Source organism: Apium graveolens, chromosome 5 (genome assembly GCF_009905375.1).
Source record: "Apium graveolens cultivar Ventura chromosome 5, ASM990537v1, whole genome shotgun sequence".
In the NCBI taxonomy this organism is placed as follows: Eukaryota; Viridiplantae; Streptophyta; class Magnoliopsida; order Apiales; family Apiaceae; genus Apium; species Apium graveolens.
Window position 1 is genome coordinate 152,410,870 of NC_133651.1, and position 22,435 is coordinate 152,433,304.

Consider the following 22,435-nt stretch of genomic DNA (forward strand, 5'->3'; position numbering starts at 1 on the left):
ATCTGACTCTAAATCTCAAGTAGATTCTTCTATTCGAGGATTCATTCAAAGCACACTTACTACGGATATAAACTTATTCCTAAGGACTCGCACATAACGATATAGGATCTGAGTCGATCATTCTATGCAGAACAATTTGGACAAGAGCCCGTTGGCTCCTACTCAACGATTTGGTTCGAATCAAGAACATATCACTTTAACAATGACATGCAGAACATATTATAAGGGTCTACAACTGTAATGACAATGCTAACTCATGAGCACTTCATCTATCTTTCTCGATACCTCCAACGTGTACTAATATTTAGGGCTCAACTCGCTCCTTCTAACTAAACCCAACCAACTTCTTTCAAAGTGAAATTTTTGTTAATACCCACGATCCTCCCTTTATATTTATACTCTTTCGATGCAAATCCGTCTTCTTTCTTTGTCCATCCCAAACTGCGTCAACTCTTTTTCGAATCAACACCACTACGTCCTTGGCGCGCTGACTTTACTCAGGATCTGCAACATTTCTACTCCCACTTTCATTCAATAGAGGGAAACTCACACTTATGCTCACACAGGGCTTCGCAAGTAGCATTCCCTACTAACATGATAATTATTGACATAGAGGACTCAATCAATGGTAGGTGATTACCACAGTTTCCTTTTAGATTCAAACTACATACTCTGAACATACCTTATATTGCCTGAATCATCCTTTCACTTCGACCTTTCGTCTACACATGATAAGCGATGCTCATTTTCAATTTGGTTTCCAAACATTCGAACAACTCTTGCTTCTCTCCATCAGTTAAGACTGGAAAGTAATCTCATATCTTCACTTCTTCTCACCTTCAGATATTTGAACTTCACATTCCACTTTTTCCTTATTCCTTTATTAACTCCTTAGCGATTTTAATCACATTCAATCCTTTCCTTCTATACAGGGCATCTGTTACTACACCGGCATTGCTTAAATGTTCGTTAATGGAATAATCAGAATCATTTGTTATTCTCAGTCAAAATTCATACTTGAAACTTAATATATAATTGTTTTCCTTCTAATTTTCGTAGGGAAATCCCTGGGCGTTTCACATGGACATCCTTAGTCCTTGGATAGCTGAGGATATTATCAATAAATACCATCATGCTTATTCAAGAACTCCTTATACACCATGTTCACTAACTGATACATTTGTTAATCCAAATAACATTATCAAAAATTGTGATGCCCATATTTCATTTTAACTGCAGTCTTCGATACATTCTCAGGCTGGATCTTGAGTCAATCCCCGAGAAATAACACACTCCTTGAATTAGGTTACATAATTAATCAATTCTTGATAGGGATACTGATTCTTGTTCGCCATTTTATTAAACTCCCGATAATCATTATACATTCTTATCATTTCATTCTTCTTTTCAGCAACATTTCTGGCATAACCCAAGGGACTATATCTGGTATGCTCACCTTTCTTACTAATATCTTTTACAATTATCGAGCTAATTACTTCGTCCCACTAATCTTCAAAGAACTCCAGGCATTCATATATCACTCAACTTTCCTCAACTCAAGCATTTTCTTCTTCGTATCTTTACACATGGTAGATCTACTTGATACCCTTAGCTTATTAACTTCTTTCTTTGCATGATTGGAAGAGCTTCTTATCTTGCTCCTTCCTTTAGCAATTCATTCCACTAGTGACTTCCATACACTTTACTATTCACTTTTCCCGAATTAATCTTTGCCTTGTGACAGGACAACCAATTCGTTACTAAAATCGTATCAAACTCCTCTAGCTTTAAGGGTGTCAGATCAGCTACACTATGTCCGAATTCTAACCGCTCGATCTTTTGGTTACTCGGGAAGTTCTGTCTCTAGCCGTGCTGGGTATTGGCCCTTGGGATGTAATACCTTGGGTAACCATTCCACAATTCCTTGCAATATGCCCAACCTTCCTATAATGGTAGCAAATAACTCCTGGATTTTCTGGATTACACTTCAACGCAGCCTGACCCTTACGACCACATTTGAAACATTGAACATTCTTTGTTTTCGAATTTAAAAACCACGTTAGCATTTAACTTCAAATAATTGGAACCGACTTCTATATAACTGACCATTAACTGATAAATTTAACCAACTCTTCCTTTTAATTGACCAATTGGAGTATCATCCGAAACACTACTAACACATTATAGTATACGTTGTATCTTTAAAAGTAGGGTATTTTCCAAGAATTTGGGCAGCATTTCCTCTATATTATTGACTACCGGTCGGACTCGAGCCGATACCAACAATCAACTAACAACCATATCAATCTATCAACATTAACCAAACCACCAACAAGTATACTAACCATCTTTCACCACTCCACTCCACGGTACACAATACTGTGACACATAACATGTTAATAACCATATGTATCACTAACCAACATAATAAAACGGGGTTGGCTATTTCAACCACCATTACCAACAAGCAACCTCGCAAACTAGGTCAACTTAAAGACCTCTGGTAGGCCTACTAGTTCAAGTTTCAGCCAACCATTCTTCTAAAGGCAATTCCCTATCATTTGCCATAGACTCGACAACCACTAAATTAACTTTTCTAAGACAACAACCTTTTCCAATGGATCATAAATCCTTTATGTTATCGTTATTCCAAAATAGCAACCGGATACAGAACTTTTATTTCTCCTGAAGGTCAATTCTTCGATTACTTTCCATAACTAGGACAATCTAACCACAGTGATTACCGAAGGAAATTCATTGCCATAAAATACCAAATAAAATTTCAAAATCAGGATAATTCATTCTAAAAGAAACATGAAGGAAATGCGGATATGACTGGGAGCAACCATACAAGTACGTAAGATGGCCAGTCTTAGTACCATACAGTTTACAACACATATTTTGGTGGCATCCCACCAGACCCTTTGTTACACAGACAAATAGGCACATCATATGTATTGTTTGCCCCAATCAACCGATAGAATCTCCAAGGAAAGAAATATAAGGGTTCAAGGTATAAACCTCAGTACTGATCCACATTCACTATGAAACTCGGCTGTCGTGGCAGCCGCTGACTATTACCCTTCTAACTGAACTTTCACGGTCAGATTCGCTCGCTTGAGAAGGAAAACTAGAAACCTCAACTAGACATTGCCAATGATACCTATATATAAGGGAGACTTACTAAAAGCTAGGGCGGTTCCAACCAATCCTCCACAGACATTAGGGTTACGCCTTCGAACCCTTGACTAAACTCACAGACTCGCTCCCCTGGTTGAGTTGCTGACTCATATCTATATAGAATAAACCTTCTTGCACTCTTCTGACTCTATTCCTAACCTAAATCAGGGACTCAAACCTGTGGCTCTGATACCAACTGTGACGGCCTCAACCCCAGGGTCAGGAGTTGACGTCATTAACATCAACAATAACAATCATAATTCAGTCCAACTCATTAATAATACATAACCATGACCCCTTTCCAAGACCTTTTCCAGGTTTAAGTATGATTTAGATCACAACTATTACAAAACTGACTTACAACAAACCATCCCGACGCAACTAACTTAATACAGCAACTCAGTAGACCATCTTTGGTCCAACACAACAACCTCAGAGGAGCCTGACACGGAAGAAAATGGAACCCTGCCTTGACTATCGCGGAAGAATCCCCTAGACATCTGCAATACATATATAAAACATTTTGTAAGGGTAAGCAATCAATTGCTCAGCAGTACCACTATATGAATAATAATCAAAAACAGTTTTGTGATAAACAATTATAGGAACAGAAATCATAACTTGCTAGAAAACAAGTAAAACATGTGTGAACTGGATATCAAAACTAGCATGCTCTGTAAAACCAAATCATTAGTTGTGTGCTGTGCATAAATATCAATTTCTATTTTAGCATGCTTCTTTCATTTCAAAATCTTCCGTCCCATCGCAGGACCCATAAACCATTTGTCCGATTACGGGGACCCAAAATCATTTGTTCTGTTACGGAAACCATAAAACTTATCCCATCACAGGATCTATAAAACTCATCCCATCACAGGACCTATAAAACTTGTCCCATCACAGGACCTATACAATTTGTTCCTCTCCGGGAACCTCAAAATCACTTGCTCAGATATAAAAGTATTGGATGATCCCTGGTGAGACAGCTGATCAGGCTATCCTATGAAACTTGTTCTGGAACTCAGAGACTAGCTAGGTCTCTGTCACGCTGGGCTGGTGGTTATAATAGGGTGCGCAACCACTTCGCCTCTTACGCTAACTTCCAGACCGTTACGGCCTTCTGCGCACACTCATCCAATCATCTGATCATTTTTATCCAGTTTTCCAAATCACTTACTTATCTCTTGTCAAAACAATTATAACACAACACATTTTCCCAAAACAGTTTCATTTTATTCAAAACTTAGAGATAGGTATTTTCAGAAGTTACTTTTCCCCCAAAACCAAGTTAATAAAACAATTTGAAACCTAGGGGATACGTAACTTAAATCGTTCTGTTCCAATACGTAAATGTAAATCAATAATTATTCATATAGTACTAAACTATAAAAGATTTGTTCAGGGGTACTTGCCTTGCAGAGCTTTACAACTAATACCGATTGACCTTGAGCCGACACAGACGCTCAGGCTTCAACGTCTAACCACTAGATTACCCTGGATTCGACTTCAACTCTCAGGTCCTTCGATTGGAACCTTACTCAGCTCATTGACTGTCCACTAGGCTATCCAACGCCAACTCTTGGGCTTTCCGACTAGCGCCTACAAAGTCGAAACACCCTAACTTAGACCTTCGATTATGCTTGACATATCCTCGCTAATCATCTACCCGAATGTTAATAAAACCCGACTCGTAATACTTCATATAATAATACACGTACCAATTATGGTTCACGTCTTCGAAAGTCGGTTCGGTGTTCGTTTTCGGAAAATAGGTATATTTATCCTTTTATGAAACTAGGGTCATCGATTTTCGTAAAATATTTCATCACAACACATAATCAGATTTCGTATAAGGTACGTTAATATAACTGATCAACATTCCGATAGTCATTGGGTACGGCCTCGTATTCCCGTAATTTAATTTTCCGGAAATCGGGCAACACCTCCTTTATTTATCGGACTACCCGTCGAACATCCCGACGTCCAAACAAACATAACTACAATCAATCGCAATCCAAACCCAACCACCGATTTCAGCCATCAATATCAGTCCCAAAATTCTCAATTATCAATTAAATACAATTACTAATGATTAGTCGTGTTTTATAATTTTAATCGCATTTTATAGTTTTATTCACAACTCGCATTTTAAATCGTATTTTTTATTTTAAATTGTAGGACTCAGAATATTCATCATAGTCCACCGTCGGCTCGCTGAGGCTCATCGCCGACGGCGGTAGAATTCGTCGGTACCCGATAAATTTCGGGTTTCCTTACGGATTCTACCGATTTATAAAAATTTAATTCTGTATACACCGAATAGTTTCATCAGTAATAACCAACAAAACAAATCAGAAGTTATTCAACTCAGGCCACGCGCGTACACGCGTCGGCAAAGAAAAATCAGGCAACGAAGTAACTGGAAATGAAGCATAAGCCAGAAAGCACCGCGGAAGGAGAACAGAGCAGTACGCTCAGGAGCTCAGAAAAACTAACCGCAAAATAACTCAACCAACACAACACGAATCACCCACATAGAATACACACACACACCACGACTAACACACACACACACGCAATCACACACACGCACACGCAATATTTACACCCACAGTAACGCCTACATCACACACCACCACCCCTCGCTGGAGAAGCAAGGAGGGTGGCGCCGAAAAATGAAAGGCGGCACAACCACTTACCAGAATAGGGGGAATCGAGGGGAAATAAGAAGGGAGAACATGAGAGATTTGAGTGTTAGAGAAGAAGAGAGTCGAAGGAGAGATTGGAGAAGAGGACGGGTTATACCCGAATGGAACAACCCCCCCTTTTGTTTTATTTATTTATTTATTTCTTCTTTATCAAATAAACCCCGCAACAAAATTTATCTGACCCGCATTTTAGCTGTAACGAGCAATTCACGGGTAACTAAAACCCGAGCATTAATATAATATTTTATAAAATATCACAAATAAATAAAAGTTAATAAATAATAGAATTTTCAAAATTTTAAAATAATTTTTTTGAAACACAATAGATACTCGTTTTTAACGAATAAATGAAACAACGCGCAGGTGATTTTTATCCCAAAAATTACCAAAATAATTTTAAAATTCTCGGGATATTCCAAAATTGAATAAATATAAGTTTCATAATTTCTGAAACTTTTCTGGATTTAATATGGATTTTACAAATAAATACAATCAGAAAATCATTTAAGGGTAAATAATCAATAAAATATTGATTTCTCAATTTAAAAACCCCTAAAAATAATTAATAAAATTATGAAGCCATAAAATGATTTTAGGGATAACCCAAGGATTTATGGAAATAAATTCTGAATAAAATCACCTTTAAATAGAAAAGTGACACAACACAGCTTCACAACGAATTATACAATTAATACACGAACACCAACGATCACGCATAATTAATTAAAATATTAACAAAAATAATATCCAGCTGACAGAACCCACAAACCTATTTTATTTATGTAATTATTTAATAATTGCACATTTAAACAATATAAAAATATTTGAGTCGTTATACATCACTACTTGGCAAGATCTTGCGCAAAAGTTTCTGGTGAAGTTTTATCCGATGGCAAAGACTGCTGCTATGAGGAGTGCTCTTACTCAGTTTGCGCAGCAACCTACAGAATCTATGTGCGAAGCTTGGAAACGATACAAGGAAATGTTGAGAAAGTGTCCACATCATGGAATGCCCGATTAGATGGTGATCACTGGTTTCTATAATGGTTTGGGGGCCCAATCTCGGCCCATGCTCGATGCAGCAGCTAGAGGCGCTTTATGGGCCAAAAGCTATACTGAGGCTTATAATCTTATCGAGACTATGGCTGCAAATGAGCACCAAAACCCAACTCAGAGGATGATGCCTGGGAAGGTAGCAGGTATTCTGGAAGTCAATGCAGCCACCGCTATTGCAGCGCAGCTCCAAACGCTGTCGATGAAGGTTGATTCTCTAGCTACATATGGAGTTAATCAAATAGCTACGGTATGTGAGCTTTGTGCAGGTTCTCATGCTACGGATCAGTTCTCTTGTCAATGCATCTGTTCAGTATGTGAATAATTATCAGCGACAACAACAGCCTGTGTCAGCTACTTATCATCCTAACAACAGAAATCATCCAAATTTCAGCTGAGGTAATAATCAGAATGCTATTCAGCCACCATATCAGCAAGGAGTGAGTAAACAGTTTAATCTACCTGGATCCCAGCAACCACTGCAGTATGCTTAAAGGCAATCATAACCTCAACAGGGAAGTGCAGCTGCACCTACTAGTGCTGATTTTGAGGAACTTAAGCTGTTATGCAAGAGTCAGGCGGTTTCTATCAAGACCTTGGAAAATCAAATCGGTCAAATAGCCAATGCAGTGCTCAATCTTCAACCTGGAACACGTCCCAGTGACACGGAAGTACCAGGCAGAAAGGAAGCTAAAGAGCAAGTCAAGGCTATTACCTTAAGGTCTGGGAAAGTTGCTGATGCTGAAAAGGCAAAAGAAGGAGAAGCTGAAGTTAGAGATGAAGAAGCTAAGCAAAAGGAGAAAGCGGCGGAACCAAGGAAGACTACTGTTGAACACACTCTGCCTGAAGGTAATACAGGGGAGAAACAGCTCTATCCTCCACCACCTTTCCCTAAGAGATTGTAACAACAAAAGCTGGATAAGCAGTTCGGTAAGTTTCTGGAGGTGTTCAAGAAACTTCACATCAATATACCTTTCGCTGAGGCTCTGGAGCAAATGCCTAGCTATGCGAAGTTTATAAAGAGTATTCTTTCAAGGAAGGTGAAACTGGATGACCTTGAGACCGTTGCTCTAACGGAAGAATGCAGCGCTGTTCTGCAGCAAAAGTTACCTCCAAAGCTTAAAGATCCAGGTAGCTTTACCATTCCTTGCACCATTGGCAAGTTTTCGTTCGACAAGTGCCTTTGTGATTTGGGAGCAAGCATCAATCTGATGCCGTTGTCGATCTTTAAAAAGTCGGATTTGCCTGATCCAAAACCCATCTACATGTCTCTACAATTGGCTGATCGTTCTATTACTTACCCAAGGGGCATAGTGGAGGATGTGCTAGTCAAGGTAGATAAGCTCTTCTTTCCTGCAGACTTTGTTATTCTGGATTTCGAGGAAGATAAGAAGATTCCCATAATCTTGGGAAGACCTTTCTTGGCTACTGGTCGTACCTTGATAGATGTGCAGAAAGGTGAACTTACTATGCGGGTGCAGGATCAGGATGTGACCTTCAATGTATTCAAAGCAATGAAATTCCCTACAGAAGATGATGAGTGCTTAAAGTGGATACGATTGATTCTGCGGTTACTTCAGAACTCGATCATATGCTAATGTCTGATGCATTAGAAAAGGCTTTAGTGGGGGATTTTGACAGTGATGATGAAGATGGCAACGAGCAATTACAATATCTGAATGCTTCTCCCTGGAGGCGAAAGCTGGACATGCCGTTTGAATCTATTGGTACTTCTGACCTCAAGAATGATGAAGGAAAGCTCAAACCATCAATTGAGGAAGCACCTACCTTGGAGCTCAAGCCATTACCTGAACACTTGAGGTATGCTTTTTTAGGTGATGCATCTACTTTACCTGTTATTATTGCATCTGACCTTTCAGGTAGTGAGGAAGACAAGGTCTTAAGGATTTTGAGAGAATTCAAATCAGCTATTGGATGGACCATAGCAGACATCAAGAGGATCAGCCCTTCATATTGTATGCATAAGATTCTGCTAGAGGAGGGTAGTAAGCCAACTGTTGAGTAGCAGCGCAGACTTAATCCTATCATGAAGGAGGTGGTGAAGAAAGAAATTCTGAAATGGCTGGATGCAGGCATCATTTATCCTATTTCTGACAGTTCTTGGGTGAGCCCCGTACAATGTGTGCCTAAGAAAGGAGGTATCACTGTGGTAGCAAATGAGAAGAATGAACTCATCCCCACTCGAAAAGTTACAGGATGGGGAGTATGCATGGATTACCGAAAGCTGAACAAAGCCACGAGGAAGGATCACTTCCCTCTTCCATTTATTGATCAGATGCTTGACAGGTTGGCTGGTCATGAGTATTATTGTCTTCTGGATGGCTACTCAGGGTATAATCAGATTTGTATTGCACCAGAAGATCAAGAAAAGACTACCTTCACTTGTCCATTTGGCACGTTTGCTTTTCACAGAGTTTTGTTTGGTTTATGTGGCGTACCGGCCACTTTTCAGAGATGTATGATGGCTATATTCTCTAACATGATTGGAAATAATGTCGAGGTGCTCATGGACGACTTCTCCGTCTTTGGACATTCGTATGATGAATGTTTGAATAATCTTCGTGCCGTGCTCAAAAGGTGTGTGGAAACTAATTTGGTGCTCAATTGGGAGAAATGTCATTTTATGGTGCGTGAAGGCATTATTCTCGGGCATAAGGTCTCTAGTAAGGGTCTTGAGGTGGATAAAGCCAAGGTGGGAGTCATTGAAAATCTTCCACCACCTATTTCTGTGAAAGGAATCCGTAGTTTTCTTGGTCATGCGGGTTTTTATCGGCGGTTCATCAAGGACTTTTCAAAGATATCTAAGCCGTTGTGCAACTTGCTTGAGAAAGATGTGCCTTTCAAATTTGATGATGAATGTTTGACGGCATTCGAGACTCTCAAGAAGACTTTAATCACTGCACCAGTTATTACAGCACCGGATTGGACAGAGCCGTTTGAGATGATGTGTGATGCGAGTGATTATGCGGTAGGTGCAGTTCTTGGGAAGCGCAAAAATAATCTCTTTCATGTGGTCTACTATGCTAGTAAGACCTTAAATGGGGCCCAAATGAACTACACCACTACTGAGAAGTAGCTCTTGTCTATAGTCTTTGGTTTCGAGAAATTTCGATCTTATCTGCTTGGGACAAAAGTGACAGTGTTCACTGATTATGCGGCCATTCGCTATTTGGTTTCCAAGAAGGATTCGAAGCCGAGACTCATTCGTTGGGTGCTCTTACTTCAGGAATTTGAGTTAGAGATCAAGGATTGAAAAGGTACTGAGAATCAAGTAGCTGACCATCTCTCTAGGTTGGAGAATCCCGAGTCTACTTCACAAGATAAGACATTGATCAACGAATCTTTTCCGGATGAGCAGTTGTTTGCAGTTCAGGAGGAAGAGCCATGGTTTCTAGATATTGTAAACTATCTTGTCAGCAATATAATGCCTCCTAATTTGACCTCATCTCAAAAGAAGAAGTTTCTGCATGAGGTGAAGTGGTATATGTGGGATGAACCATATTTGTTTAGATAGGGAGCTGACCAGATCATCAGGAAATGTATCCCGTTCTGTGAGACGGAGGGGATATTACGAGACTCCCACTCCACAGTTTATGGTGGACACTATGGTGGTGAGAAGACGGCAGCTCATATTCTGCAAGCAGGTTTTTTTTGGCCTACTTTGTTTAAGGATGCTCATCAGTTTTTTTAAGGTGTGATCATTGCCAAAGAGTGGGATATTTGACGAGAAAGGATGAAATGCCGTTAAATATGATGCTTGAAGTCGAGGTCTTTGATGTTTGGGGAATCGATTTCATGGGGCCTTTTGTCTCGTCCTGCAATAATCAGTACATCTTGCTGGCAGTCGATTATGTCTCAAAATGGGTAGAAGTCAAAGCTCTACCGACAAATGATGCAAAGGCAGTGCTGAACTTTCTTCATAAGCAGATTTTCATAAGGTTTGGAACGCCTCGGGTAATCATAAGTGATGAAGGGTCGCATTTCTGCAACCGTAAGTTCACTTCTATAATGCAGCGTTATAATGTGAATCATCGCGTTACTACTGCCTATCATCCGCAAAAAAATGGTCAAGCGGAAGTATCTAACAGAGAGATCAAGCGTATTCTAGAGAAGGTTGTTTGTCCGTCAAGGAAGGATTGGTCTTTAAAGCTCGATGAAGCTATTTGGGCCTACAGAACAGCATACAAAACTCCACTTGGTATGTCCCCGTTTCAACTGGTGTATGGTAAGGGATGTCATTTACCTGCGGAGCTTGAGCATAAGGCTTATTGGGCGTTGAAAAAGTTGAACCTGGATTTAGATGCAGCTGGTAAGAAGAGAATGCTTCAACTTAATGAACTTGATGAATTTCGACTTCAAGCGTACGAGAATAACAAAATGTACAAGGAAAAGGTGAAGAGGTGGCACGATAGGAAGCTACATCCTAAGTTATTCGTGCCGGGGCAACAAGTTCTCTTATTCAACTCTCGTCTCCGACTTTTTCCTGGGAAGTTGAAATCAAGGTGGTCTGGACCTTTTATTGTCAAAACTGTGTTTCCACATGGAGCGGTGGAGATTTTTGAGAATGATCCGGACCAAGCATTCAAGGCTAATGGTCAGCGTTTGAAGCACTACTATGGGGACACGGCAAATCGAGAAGTGGTTAGTGCCATTTTATTGACAACTTACAGAAGGTACGCAACGTCAAGCTAATGACGAAAAAGAAGCGCTGCGTGGGAGGCAACCCATGATTTGTTGTTACAGGAATCCTTAGAAGTTAATAACCTATCCAAAACCAAAAAAAAATCAGAAAAACCGGGCTCAAATTTTTTTTCCAGAGACCCCCTGAGCGCCCGCTCAGCTCTGCTGAGCGACCGCTCAGCAAGCTGAGCGCCCGCTCAGCTTTGCTTAGCGACCGCTCAGGGGTCGACTGCTAGAAATTTTTTTCAGTTCATAAAAAATCAAAAAAAATCAGAAAATCAAAAAAATGAATTATAGCCCCATTACCCACGATTTCTTTTCCCATTAACCCATGATTTTATCCCTCAAACCCACTCCTAATCTAATTTTAACCTAATCCATACCCTATATATACATACACTTATCCCATACATCTCCCACACACCTTCTACACTCAAACTCTCTCCCAAACACAAAAACACTATTTTCAAGCACTTTTATTCAGATTCAATGGCATCCAAGAGAGCAAGGACTATTGATAGCAGCAGCACGGTCCCTACTACTGATTCATCGAGGGGTACTGCTGCGAGGCCTCAGTTGAATGACAGAGCTACGGAGGAGGAGTACACTAGGCTTTTGGGGAAGCCGATTCTGAAGGAGAGGGGGTTTTTACCATCGGGGAGGGATGGTGAGTTGCTACCGATGATTGCTGAGAAGGGGTGGATAGCTTTCTGTGAGTCACCTGAAGCAGTACCGATGAGCGTGGTTCGCGAGTTCTATGCGAACGTGAAGGCCGAGAAGAATGGGTTTTCTGTGGTCCGAGGGCCGACGGTTGATTATCACCCAGCGGCGATTCGCCGTGTGATTGGGTAGCGAGAGAGGAAGCCTGAGGAGGAGAACTGAAATGAAAAGACTGCTGAGGATTTTGACTTGGATTTGATTTGTGCTACTCTCTGTAGGCCGGGCACAGTTTGGACCTTCAAGACAGGAACTAATGAGTATCGTCACTTTCCGGCGATCACTATGAATAGGTATGCCCGTGCATGGAATGCGTTTATTTGTGCTAATATTCTGCCTTCTTCGCATGCACATGAGGTCACAGCTGAGAGAGCACAGTTGTTGTGGGGAATTCTTAATGAGAAGTACTATGTGGACCTTGGTGAGTTCATCTACCAAGGAATTCTGAAGTTTTTGAGGGGAGCTAAGCACATGAACGTCCCTTATGCATCCACGGTCACGAAGCTTTGCCGAGCAGTGGGAGTGAACTGGCCGTCTCATGAGCAGTTGCAGTTGCCAGCCGCTCCGATTGATTCTGGGACTCTGAATGGGATGCAGGAGTGGACCGGTGGTGAGCCCGAGGAGCATGGGCTGGGTTATCGTCTTCCAGGAGGGCGTCCAGCAAGAGGTGCTACTATGGCTAGGCCTAGGTGTGATGAGGCTGGTTCTTCGAGTGCTCAGGAGGGTGCTGGGATGGCTGATGCCCAGTATAGGAGGTTGTCACGGCGGATGGATGCCATGTACGAGACACAGAGCAGGTTTGCTCAGGAGCTCACCCTTGTGTTAGGGACTGCTTTTCGGGGCCTTGGAGCTGACATTTAGTGGCCAGTTTTTGGTGAGGACTCTGCATACCCGCCGCCTGATACTCCACCCACTGAGGGTGATGATGATGATGACTCCGAGTAGGTATACCCTGTGTTCCTTTCTACTACCTTCACTGGGGACAGTGAAGATTTTAAGTTTGGGGGTGGTAGTTAAGGAATATTTTGTGTGTGTGTCATATAGCTGCATATTCATGATAGTTAGTTCATATAGTTGCATAGAATTTGCCATATAGTTTTATTTATTTATAGCTTTATTTGTTTACCATATCATGTAGCTCATGCATATGCCATGATCCCTTTTGCGATGATTTACCGACTGATTTGTGATGTTGATGCGAGTGTAGTGATATCATTAAAGTGATGTTGAGTCATGTAGGTTGATATGCATGCTAGAAACACTTGTATTTTCACTAAGTCTTAGAGAATGCTTAAGGGCTAGATTGTTGTTATGATCTGATTGTTTTTAAGGTTAATCTATTTATTATGCTTAGAATTTGATAATAGGTTCTTAGTGATAAAGGCATGAAAAAGAAAAAAAATGGAGTAAAAAATGGAATTTGTTGCTAGTTGTGGCTAGGCGTCAAATGGCTAGTAGCCGGCTCGCATGTTATGCGAGTAGTCTAGGGTTGAGCAAGATGGAGCGAAACGCACTTGCTCAGAAAGTTTGAAAAAAAAAGTTTGAAAGAAAAAAAGAAGAAAAAAAAAGAAGTATGTGTTTATGCATAATTGATCACGAGTGGGCTCTTTGGTATTCGAGTTATTAAGTTCTTAGGGGACTTTGTGCCTATTGACCTAAGGCTTTTAGAGTCTGGGATCCGCTAACCTAACGCTCGCTACATGGATACCATTGTATAAGTCTTTTGTGGACCTCACTCATTGCACGGTCAAATAAGCATTATTGTTGTGAATAAAAAACATGATTCCATAATAAGCTCCATGATTCTCGTAGTGTTATAAGTCACTTTGTCCCTAGAATTTTTATTCTTTGTATAATCATGTGATTGCCTTGATGATAGTTGAGTCATAATAATTGGCCTAGTTCCGAAGCATATCTGTTAAGCATCTGCACACACCACGTGTCTGACTGTATGTTCATTTGCATGAGTTGATTGATCTTTAGTCGCCTAACTGCATTTGTTGAGATGTTGTAAATTGGTAGGTTTGTTCGTAGTAAGGGGGATCGTTGCATTTCATATAGATTGCATTCATGCATGTTTTTATTTATTTTTGAGTCTGTGACGCTTGAGGACAAGCATTGATTTAAGTTTGGGGGTGTAATAAGTGGCATTTTATACCACTTAGAACGTCTGAAAATAGCTTAAATTGGTGTCTTGAAATCAAGTATTTTGTATATTTTATGCATTTTTCTAGTGTTTGTGCATTTCAGGGTATTAGTTGCATTTCAGAGGAGTAATCATCAAGAATAAGCCTTGGCATGTGTTCAGCATTGCGAGAGGAAAGAAAGGGGCAGATTACAGCGCAGAAACGGAGCAAACTCAGGAATTTTCCAGTAGGGTCCTGAGCGCCCGCTCAGCTATGCTGAGCGGCCGCGCAGAAAGCTGAGCGCCCGCTCAGCTATGCTGAGCGGCCGCGCAGGGTCGGGAATTTTGATAATTTATTTTAGACTTCTACTTCTGTTTGGCTTCCAACTTCTATGTAATCTGAGTTTTATGGGACTATTATATAGGTAGATTTGGAGACGTTTTCACGAGGTTTGATCGTAGTATTAAGCAAGGAGAAAAGGAGACCAGGAAGAAGACCGTTTTAGCACACCGCAACGAAGAGGAAGCATATTTTCTTGTGATTCTTTATTTTGTTGTAACGTTGGATGCTAGTTTTCTTGCTTTTGAACCTAATTATTCTTGTGACGTACTCTGGTTTAATATAATTAGTTTAGTTATTATTCTTTTATGTTTATTTATCATGTTTTCATATGAACCCATGATGACGATAAGTGCTATCATGGGCTAATCGTGATCATGGGGTCGTAACGGATTTACTATGGAATTCTCTAGTTAATTGTTTAATACCTTAGTGTGTGATGATTGTATGATATCTAGTATTGGTTGTGCGTATTCGTCTTATGTGCGTCGCGAACATATAAGATAGGGTGTTAATCTCTTGTGAAGCGACAGTGGATCTCGAGATTTAGAACTTGCCATGCTAGCATAGGTTCATGTATGATGTGCATGATTAGTGGGTAACTCTAACCGTTTTATTCGCCCTGTGTAATCAAAAGGAATAACTTGTGCTTAAATCGTTATGTTGTCAATTTCTGTAGACATATAGAAACCCAACATAATTGATGCCTATTCAACTTCTATCTTAATTGTGGATGCTTGGTATAATAGTATTAGTACAATGAAAGTTGGCTTTTATCAGTTTCGTGTTATTCGATTAATATCATCACTGTTGCATGCTAAGGGTAATAACAATAACTATTGAAGGAATTAGTAATGAAGTTGTGATCTCATGAGTGTTTTAATATTGTTAATTCGAAGTGTTAAAGAAGTGATTAATTAAGTAGTTAATTGTAGTTAATATTTAGTCAACAATTTTAAGTGTTAGTGTCTTAACATTGAGAAGTAATCATACATTGGTGAGTGAGTTTAATTGAACAATAATTATTCTGAGTCTCTGTGGGAACGAACTAGAAAGTATTCTATATTACTTGCGAACGCGTATACTTGCGTGAATATTAGCGCGTGTTTTCGCCCTAACACTGATCAAGCGCGCGGCCGCGCCGTGTCGGGATAGAAGAATCCTGATCCTACTTGGCTTTTGAGAGAGAGATTTCTACTTTGCATGGGGCTGCTATATAAATAATTTAAAGCTTATTTTTCATAACTTATCAAGCAGAAACATATCACAAGGAGAGCTGTGAGAAGACCGTGTTAACACGATTCAACGAAGACGAAGAAGATCTTGTTTTTACTTGTAAATCTTTGTTCTAGGTTGTAACTTGGATGCTAGTTTTCTTATTTGTGAACCTTACTCTTATTTCGTACTTGGTTTTGTTTATTTGTTATAAAGACTACGTTTATTATACCATACTTTCATTGGAACCCACATTGATGATGAGTCCGATTATGGGCTAATCGTTATCATGGGGTTCTAGCGGATTTATCTATGGATTTCTTTAGTTGATTTGTTTCGATGCCTTAGTGTATGCTGATTGTATGATAACCTAGTATTGGTTGTGCGTATTCGTCTTATGAGCGTCGCGAACATGTAAGATAGTGTGTTAATTCTTAATGAAGCGAAAGTGAATTTAAGGATTCAGAACTTGCCATGCTAGCATAGGTTCATGTATTTATTATGCATGATTCGTAGGTAATTTTAACCATCTTACTTGCCCTATGTAATCAAGATAGATAACTTGTGCTTAAATCGTTATGTTGTTAAATTCTATAGACATATAGGGTTTCAATATAATTGGTGTCTATTCATCTTCTATCTCTTTTGTGGATGTTTGATAGTATGGTATTCGTGCAACAAAAGTTGGCGTTTATCAGTTTCGTCTTATCTGATTAGTGTCATCACCATTGCATGCTAAGGTTAAGAACGAAAAGGCTATTGAATGAAGTACTTAATGAAGTTAGAATCTCATGTTTGTCATATATATATATATTAATTCAATCATTCTTATTCCTTTAGTTATAATTGTTAGTTTAATTCTTAGTTATAAACAATCTCTATTTGTTATTCGTCTTAACATTGAATAATAACCATACATTATTGCTTAAGTGCGTAAATTATAAAGTTAACCTAAACCAGTCCCTGTGCGAACGAATCTGATATACATCTTATACTACTTATGAATGCGTATACTTGCGTGAATTTTAGCGCGTGTCTAGCGACTAACAAGTTTTTGGCGCCGCTGCCGGGGACTGCAGTGTTAATTTTTAGTTTATGTGTTTTCCATCAATGGTCGTTAAAGTTCATTGACTCGGACATTGTTACTTATTTGTTTCCTTGTCTTATTTCAGGTACTCTAGCGAGGGTGTATGCATACGCGTTCGCGGTCTCATAATAGAACTCTGGATAAAGCCGAGAAAGAAGTTGTGGTGGTTCGAAAGGAAGATTTTGAAGAAGAAAAGAAGATAGAAGAAGAAGAGAAAGTCGAGGAAGTAGTGTTAGTAATGATGGGAGATCAAGCTAAAAATCCTAAGGCTTTGATGGACTATTCTCAGCCTAAGATCAATGACATTCAGTCAAGCATCATCAGGCCAGCCATCAAGGCTAACACTTTCGAGATCAAGTCAAGCACGATTCAGATGATACATAACTCAGTTCAGTTTGGGGGTTCTCCTACTGAAGGCCCCAACATGCACATCAGGGATTTTATCGAGATCTGCAACACTTTCAAGTTCAATGATGTGACTGAAGATGCTATCAACCTGCGACTCTTCCTATTCTCTCTGAGGGATAAAGCTAAGTGCTAGTTATATTCTCTACCAGCAGGGTCTATCACCACTTGGGAAGATCTTGCTCAAAAGTTTCTCACTAAATTCTTCCCTATGGCGAAGACTGCTGCAATCAGAAATGCTCTTACTCAGTTTGTTCAGCAAACTGGAGAATCTCTGTGTGAGGCTTGGGATCGATATAAGGAGATGCTAAGGAAGTGCCCACACCATGGCATGCCTGATTGGATAATTATAAACTATTTCTATAATGGATTAGGTTCTACTTCTAGACCCATACTCGATGCAGCATCAAGAGGAGCCTTGTGGGCTAAGAGCTACGATAAAGCTTATGAATTAATCGAACTGATGGTTGCTAATGAATATCATAATCCTTTTCAGAGACTGACTCAGGGAAAAGTAGCAGGAATTCTGGAGTTGGATGCAACAACTGCTATAGCTGCCCAACTTAAGGCTTTGACGATGAAGGTGGACACTTTGGCTAAATATGGGGTTAATCAAATCGCTAGTGTTTGTGAGCTTTGTGCTGGTGCCCATAAGACTGATCAGTGCGCAAATTCTAGTGAATCAGCTCAGTTCGTGAGCAACTTTCAGCGTTCGCAGCAACCTGTGCCAGCCACTTATCATCCCAACAACCGCAATCATCCTAATTTCAGTTAGAGCAACGCTCAGAATGCGGTTCAACAGCCTTATCAGCAGTATCCAACTAAGCAATTCAACCCCCTGGTTTTCAGCAACCGCAATATGCAACAAGACATCAACTTCAGCTGCAACAAGCTAATGAAAAATCTGAATTGGAGGAGTTGAAGCTATTGTGCAAGAGTCAAGCTGTTTCTATCAAGACCTTGGAAAATCAAATTGGAAAAATTGCCAATGCCTTGCTAAATCGTCAACCTGGTACATTACTTAGTGACACTGAAGTGCCAGGAAGGAAGGAAGCTAAGGAGCAGGTAAAGGCAATAACTTTGAGGTCTGGAAAGGTTGCGAATCCTGAACAAACTCAAGTGTTGACTGAAGAAGCTGGGGCTGAGAAAGAAGTAGAGCATTAGGAAGTAGAAGTGGAACCAAGGAAGATAACTGTTGAGCACTCTCCTCTTGAGGTTAATACAGGGGAGAAACAGATCTATCCTCCACCGCCTTTTCCTAAGCGGCTGCAGAAGAAAAGGCTGGACAAGCAATTTGAGAAGTTTCTGGAGGTGTTCAAGAAACATCATATCAACATACCTTTCGCTGAGGCTCTTGAGCAGATGCCTAGTTACGCAAAGTTTATGAAAGGTATTCTCTTTCGGAAAGTAAAGCTAGATGATTTAAAGACTGTCGCTCTCACGGAGGAATGCAGTGCTGTGCTGCAACAGAAGTTGCCTCCGAATCTTAAAGATCCAGGAAGCTTTACTATTCCGTGTACTATTGGAAAAGTGTCTTTTGACAGATGCTTATGTGAATTGGGAGCTAGCATCAATCTAATGCATTTGTCAATCTTCAAGCAGTTGGACTTACCTGATCCAAAACTGACTTATATGACTTTGCAGTTGGTCGACAGTTCTATTACATATCCGCGAGGTATTGTGGAGGATGTCTTGGTCAAGGTTGATAAACTCATCTTCCCTGCTAATTTCGTCATTCTTGATTTCAAGGAGGATAAGAAGATTCCCATAATCTTGGGAAGACCTTTCTTGGCGATTGGTCGAACCTTGATAGATGTGCAGAAGTGTGAGCTTATAATACGAGTGCTTAATCAGGATATAACTTTTAATGTGTTCAATGCTATGACATTTCCTACGGAAAATGAGGAGTGCTTAAAGGAAGAGTTGGTCGATTCTGCGGTGACTTCGGAACTGGATCAATTGTTGAGGTCTGATGCCTTAGAAAAGGCCTTATTAGGGAATTCAGATAGTGAAGATGACGAAGGTGAAGAACAATTGCAAGATTTGAATGCTTCTCCCTGGAAGAGGAAGATTGATATGCTTTTTAAATCTCTTGGAATGGAGGAATTGAACAAAGCTCATAAATGCTTCAAGCCATCTATTGAGGAAGCCTCCACTCTCGAGCTTAAGCCTTTACCTGAGCATTTGAGGTATACTTTTTTAGGTGATGCATCTACTCTTCCTGTGATTATTGCATCTGACCTTTCAGGTAGTGATGAGAAAAAGCTTCTGAGGATTTTGAGAGAGTTCAAATCGGAAATAGGTTGGACTATAGCAGATATCAAGGGAATCAACCCTTCTTATTGCATGCATAAAATTACTGCTAGAGGAAGGTAGCAAGCCTACGGTCGTGCAGCAAAGAAGACTTAGCCCGATGATGAAGGAAGTAGTGAAGAAGGAAATTCTTAAGTGGCTAGATGCAGGGATCATCTATCCTATTTCTGACAGTTCATGGGTGAGCCCAGTTCAATGTGTGCCAAAGAAATGTGGAATTACTGTGGTAGCAAATGAGAAGAATGAGCTTATTCCTACACGAACTGTCACAGGGTAGAGAGTTTGTATGGATTACAGGAAGCTGAACAAGGCCACTAGGAAAGATCACTTTCCTTTTCCCTTCATTGATCAGATGCTTGATAGATTGGCTGGCCATGAGTACTACTGTCTTCTGGATGGCTATTCAGGTTACAATCAGATTTGTATCGCTCCTGAAGATCAAGAGACGACTACCTTCACTTGTCCATTTGGTACTTTCACCTTCAGACGAGTTTCTTTTGGTCTATGTGGTGCACCAGCCACATTTCAGAGATGTATGATGGCCATCTTTTCTGATATGATTGGCCAGAATATGGAGGTGTTCATAGACGACTTCTCTGTATTTGGCGATTCTTTTGAAGAATGCTTGCAAAATCTTGGACACATTCTCAAGAGGTGTGTTGAGACCAATCTGGTTCTCAATTGGGAGAAATGTCACTTTATGGTGCGACAGGGTATTATTCTTGGGCACAAGGTTTCTAGTAAGGGTCTTGAGGTGGACATAACCAAAGTGAGGGTCATTGAAAATCTTCCTCCACCAATTTCTGTTAAGGGAATTCACAGTTTTCTTGGGCATGCGGGTTTCTATAGGCGTTTCATCAAGGACTTTTCAAAGATTTCAAAGTCGTTGTACGGTTTGCTAGAGAAAGATGTCCCTTTCAAGTTTGATAACGAGTGCCTTGCAGCTTTTGAGACATTGAAGAAGAGTTTAATCACGGCACCTGTCATAACTGCACCTGATTGGAATGAACCTTTTGAGATGATGTGCGATTCAAGTGACTATGTAATTGGAGCAGTTCTTGGGCAGAGGAAGAACAACATATTTCGTGTGGTCTACTACGCTAGCAAGACCCTAAATGGTGCTCAACTGAATTATACTATTACAGAGAAAGAACTTTTGTCTATTGTCTATGGTTTTGAGAAATTTCGATCTTATCTACTTGGGACTAAGGTGACAGTTTTCACTGATCACGCAGCAATTCGTTATCTCGTCTCAAAGAAGGACTCGAAGTCTAGATTGATTCGATGGGTTCTTTTGCTTCAAGAATTTGAACTTGAGATCAAGGACAGAAAGGGGACTGAGAATCAAGTCGCTGATCATCTCTCGCGTTTAGAGAACCCCAATGCTACTTTATTGGGCAAGATATTGATAAATGAGTCTTTTCCCGATAAGCAGTTGCTTGGAGTGCAAGAAGAAGAACCGTGCTTTGCAGACATTGTGAACTACCTTGTGAGTAATATTATGCCTCCCGACTTATCATATGCTCAAAAGAAGAAGTTTTTACATGAAGTGAAGTGGTATATGCGGGATGACCCATTTATTTTTGACAAGGAGCTGACCAAATCATTAGAAGATGTATTCCTTACATCGAAACGGGGGGGGGGGATCTTGCGAGATTTCCACTCAACGGCTTATAAAGGACATTATGGTGGAGAAAAGATAGCAGCTCGTATTCTTCAAGCAGGTTTCATTTGGCCAACCTTGTTTAAAGATGCTCATCAGTTCGTTTTGAATTGTGATCAATGTCAACGTGTGGGTAATATGTCTAAGAGGGACGAGTTGCCTCTTAATGTGCTTCTCGAGGTTAAGGTCTTCGATGTTTGGGGAATTGACTTCATGGAGCCATTTGTCTCATCTCGAAATAATTAGTACATCTTGTTGGCGGTTGATTATGTGTCAAAATGGGTTGAATTTAAGGCGTTGCCAACGAACGATGTGAAAGTGGTGCTTAATTTTCTTCACGAGCAGATATTCACAAGGTTTGGAACTTCAAGAGTCATAATCAGTGATGAGGGGTCACATTTTTGCAATCGCGAGTTCACTGCTATGATGCAAAGGTATAATGTGAATCATCGCATTGCTACGGCTTATCATCCTCAGACAAATGGTCAAGCTGAGGTGTCTAACAGAGAGATCAAGCATATTTTAGAGAAACTTGTGTGTCCATCGAGGAAAGATTGGTCTTTGAAGTTTGATGAAACTGTTTGGGTGTATAGAACAACATACAAGACTCCATTGGGAATGTCGCCGTTTCAGTTGGTTTATGGTTAGGGGTGTCATTTGCCTGTGGAGCTCGAGCATAAGGCATACTGGGCTTTAAAGAAATTGAATCTTGACTTGGATGCAGCTGGAAAGAAGAAGATGCTTCAATTGAATGAACTCGACGAGTTTCAACTTCAAGCTTATGAGAATAACAAAATATACAAGGAGAAAGTCAAGAGGTGGCACGATAGGGGTCTAGTGCTCAAATCATTTGTGCCTGGGCAACAAGTTTTTTTGTTTAACTCTCGTCTTCATCTTTTTCCTGGAAAGTTGAAGTCAAGATGGCCAG

At 40.2% G+C, this 22,435-nt stretch overlaps 2 non-coding genes across 2 annotated transcripts; both read right to left on the bottom strand.

The window, feature by feature from the left end:
* Positions 1–6,792: 6,792 nt before the first annotated feature.
* Positions 6,793–6,899, bottom strand: LOC141662840 (small nucleolar RNA R71). Its single transcript, XR_012550939.1, has one exon. It is a non-coding gene; the product is annotated as a small nucleolar RNA R71 (small nucleolar RNA).
* A 10,858-nt stretch (positions 6,900–17,757) lies between these two features.
* LOC141662524 (small nucleolar RNA R71) lies at positions 17,758–17,864 on the bottom strand. Its single transcript, XR_012550636.1, has one exon. It is a non-coding gene; the product is annotated as a small nucleolar RNA R71 (small nucleolar RNA).
* Positions 17,865–22,435: the final 4,571 nt, after the last annotated feature.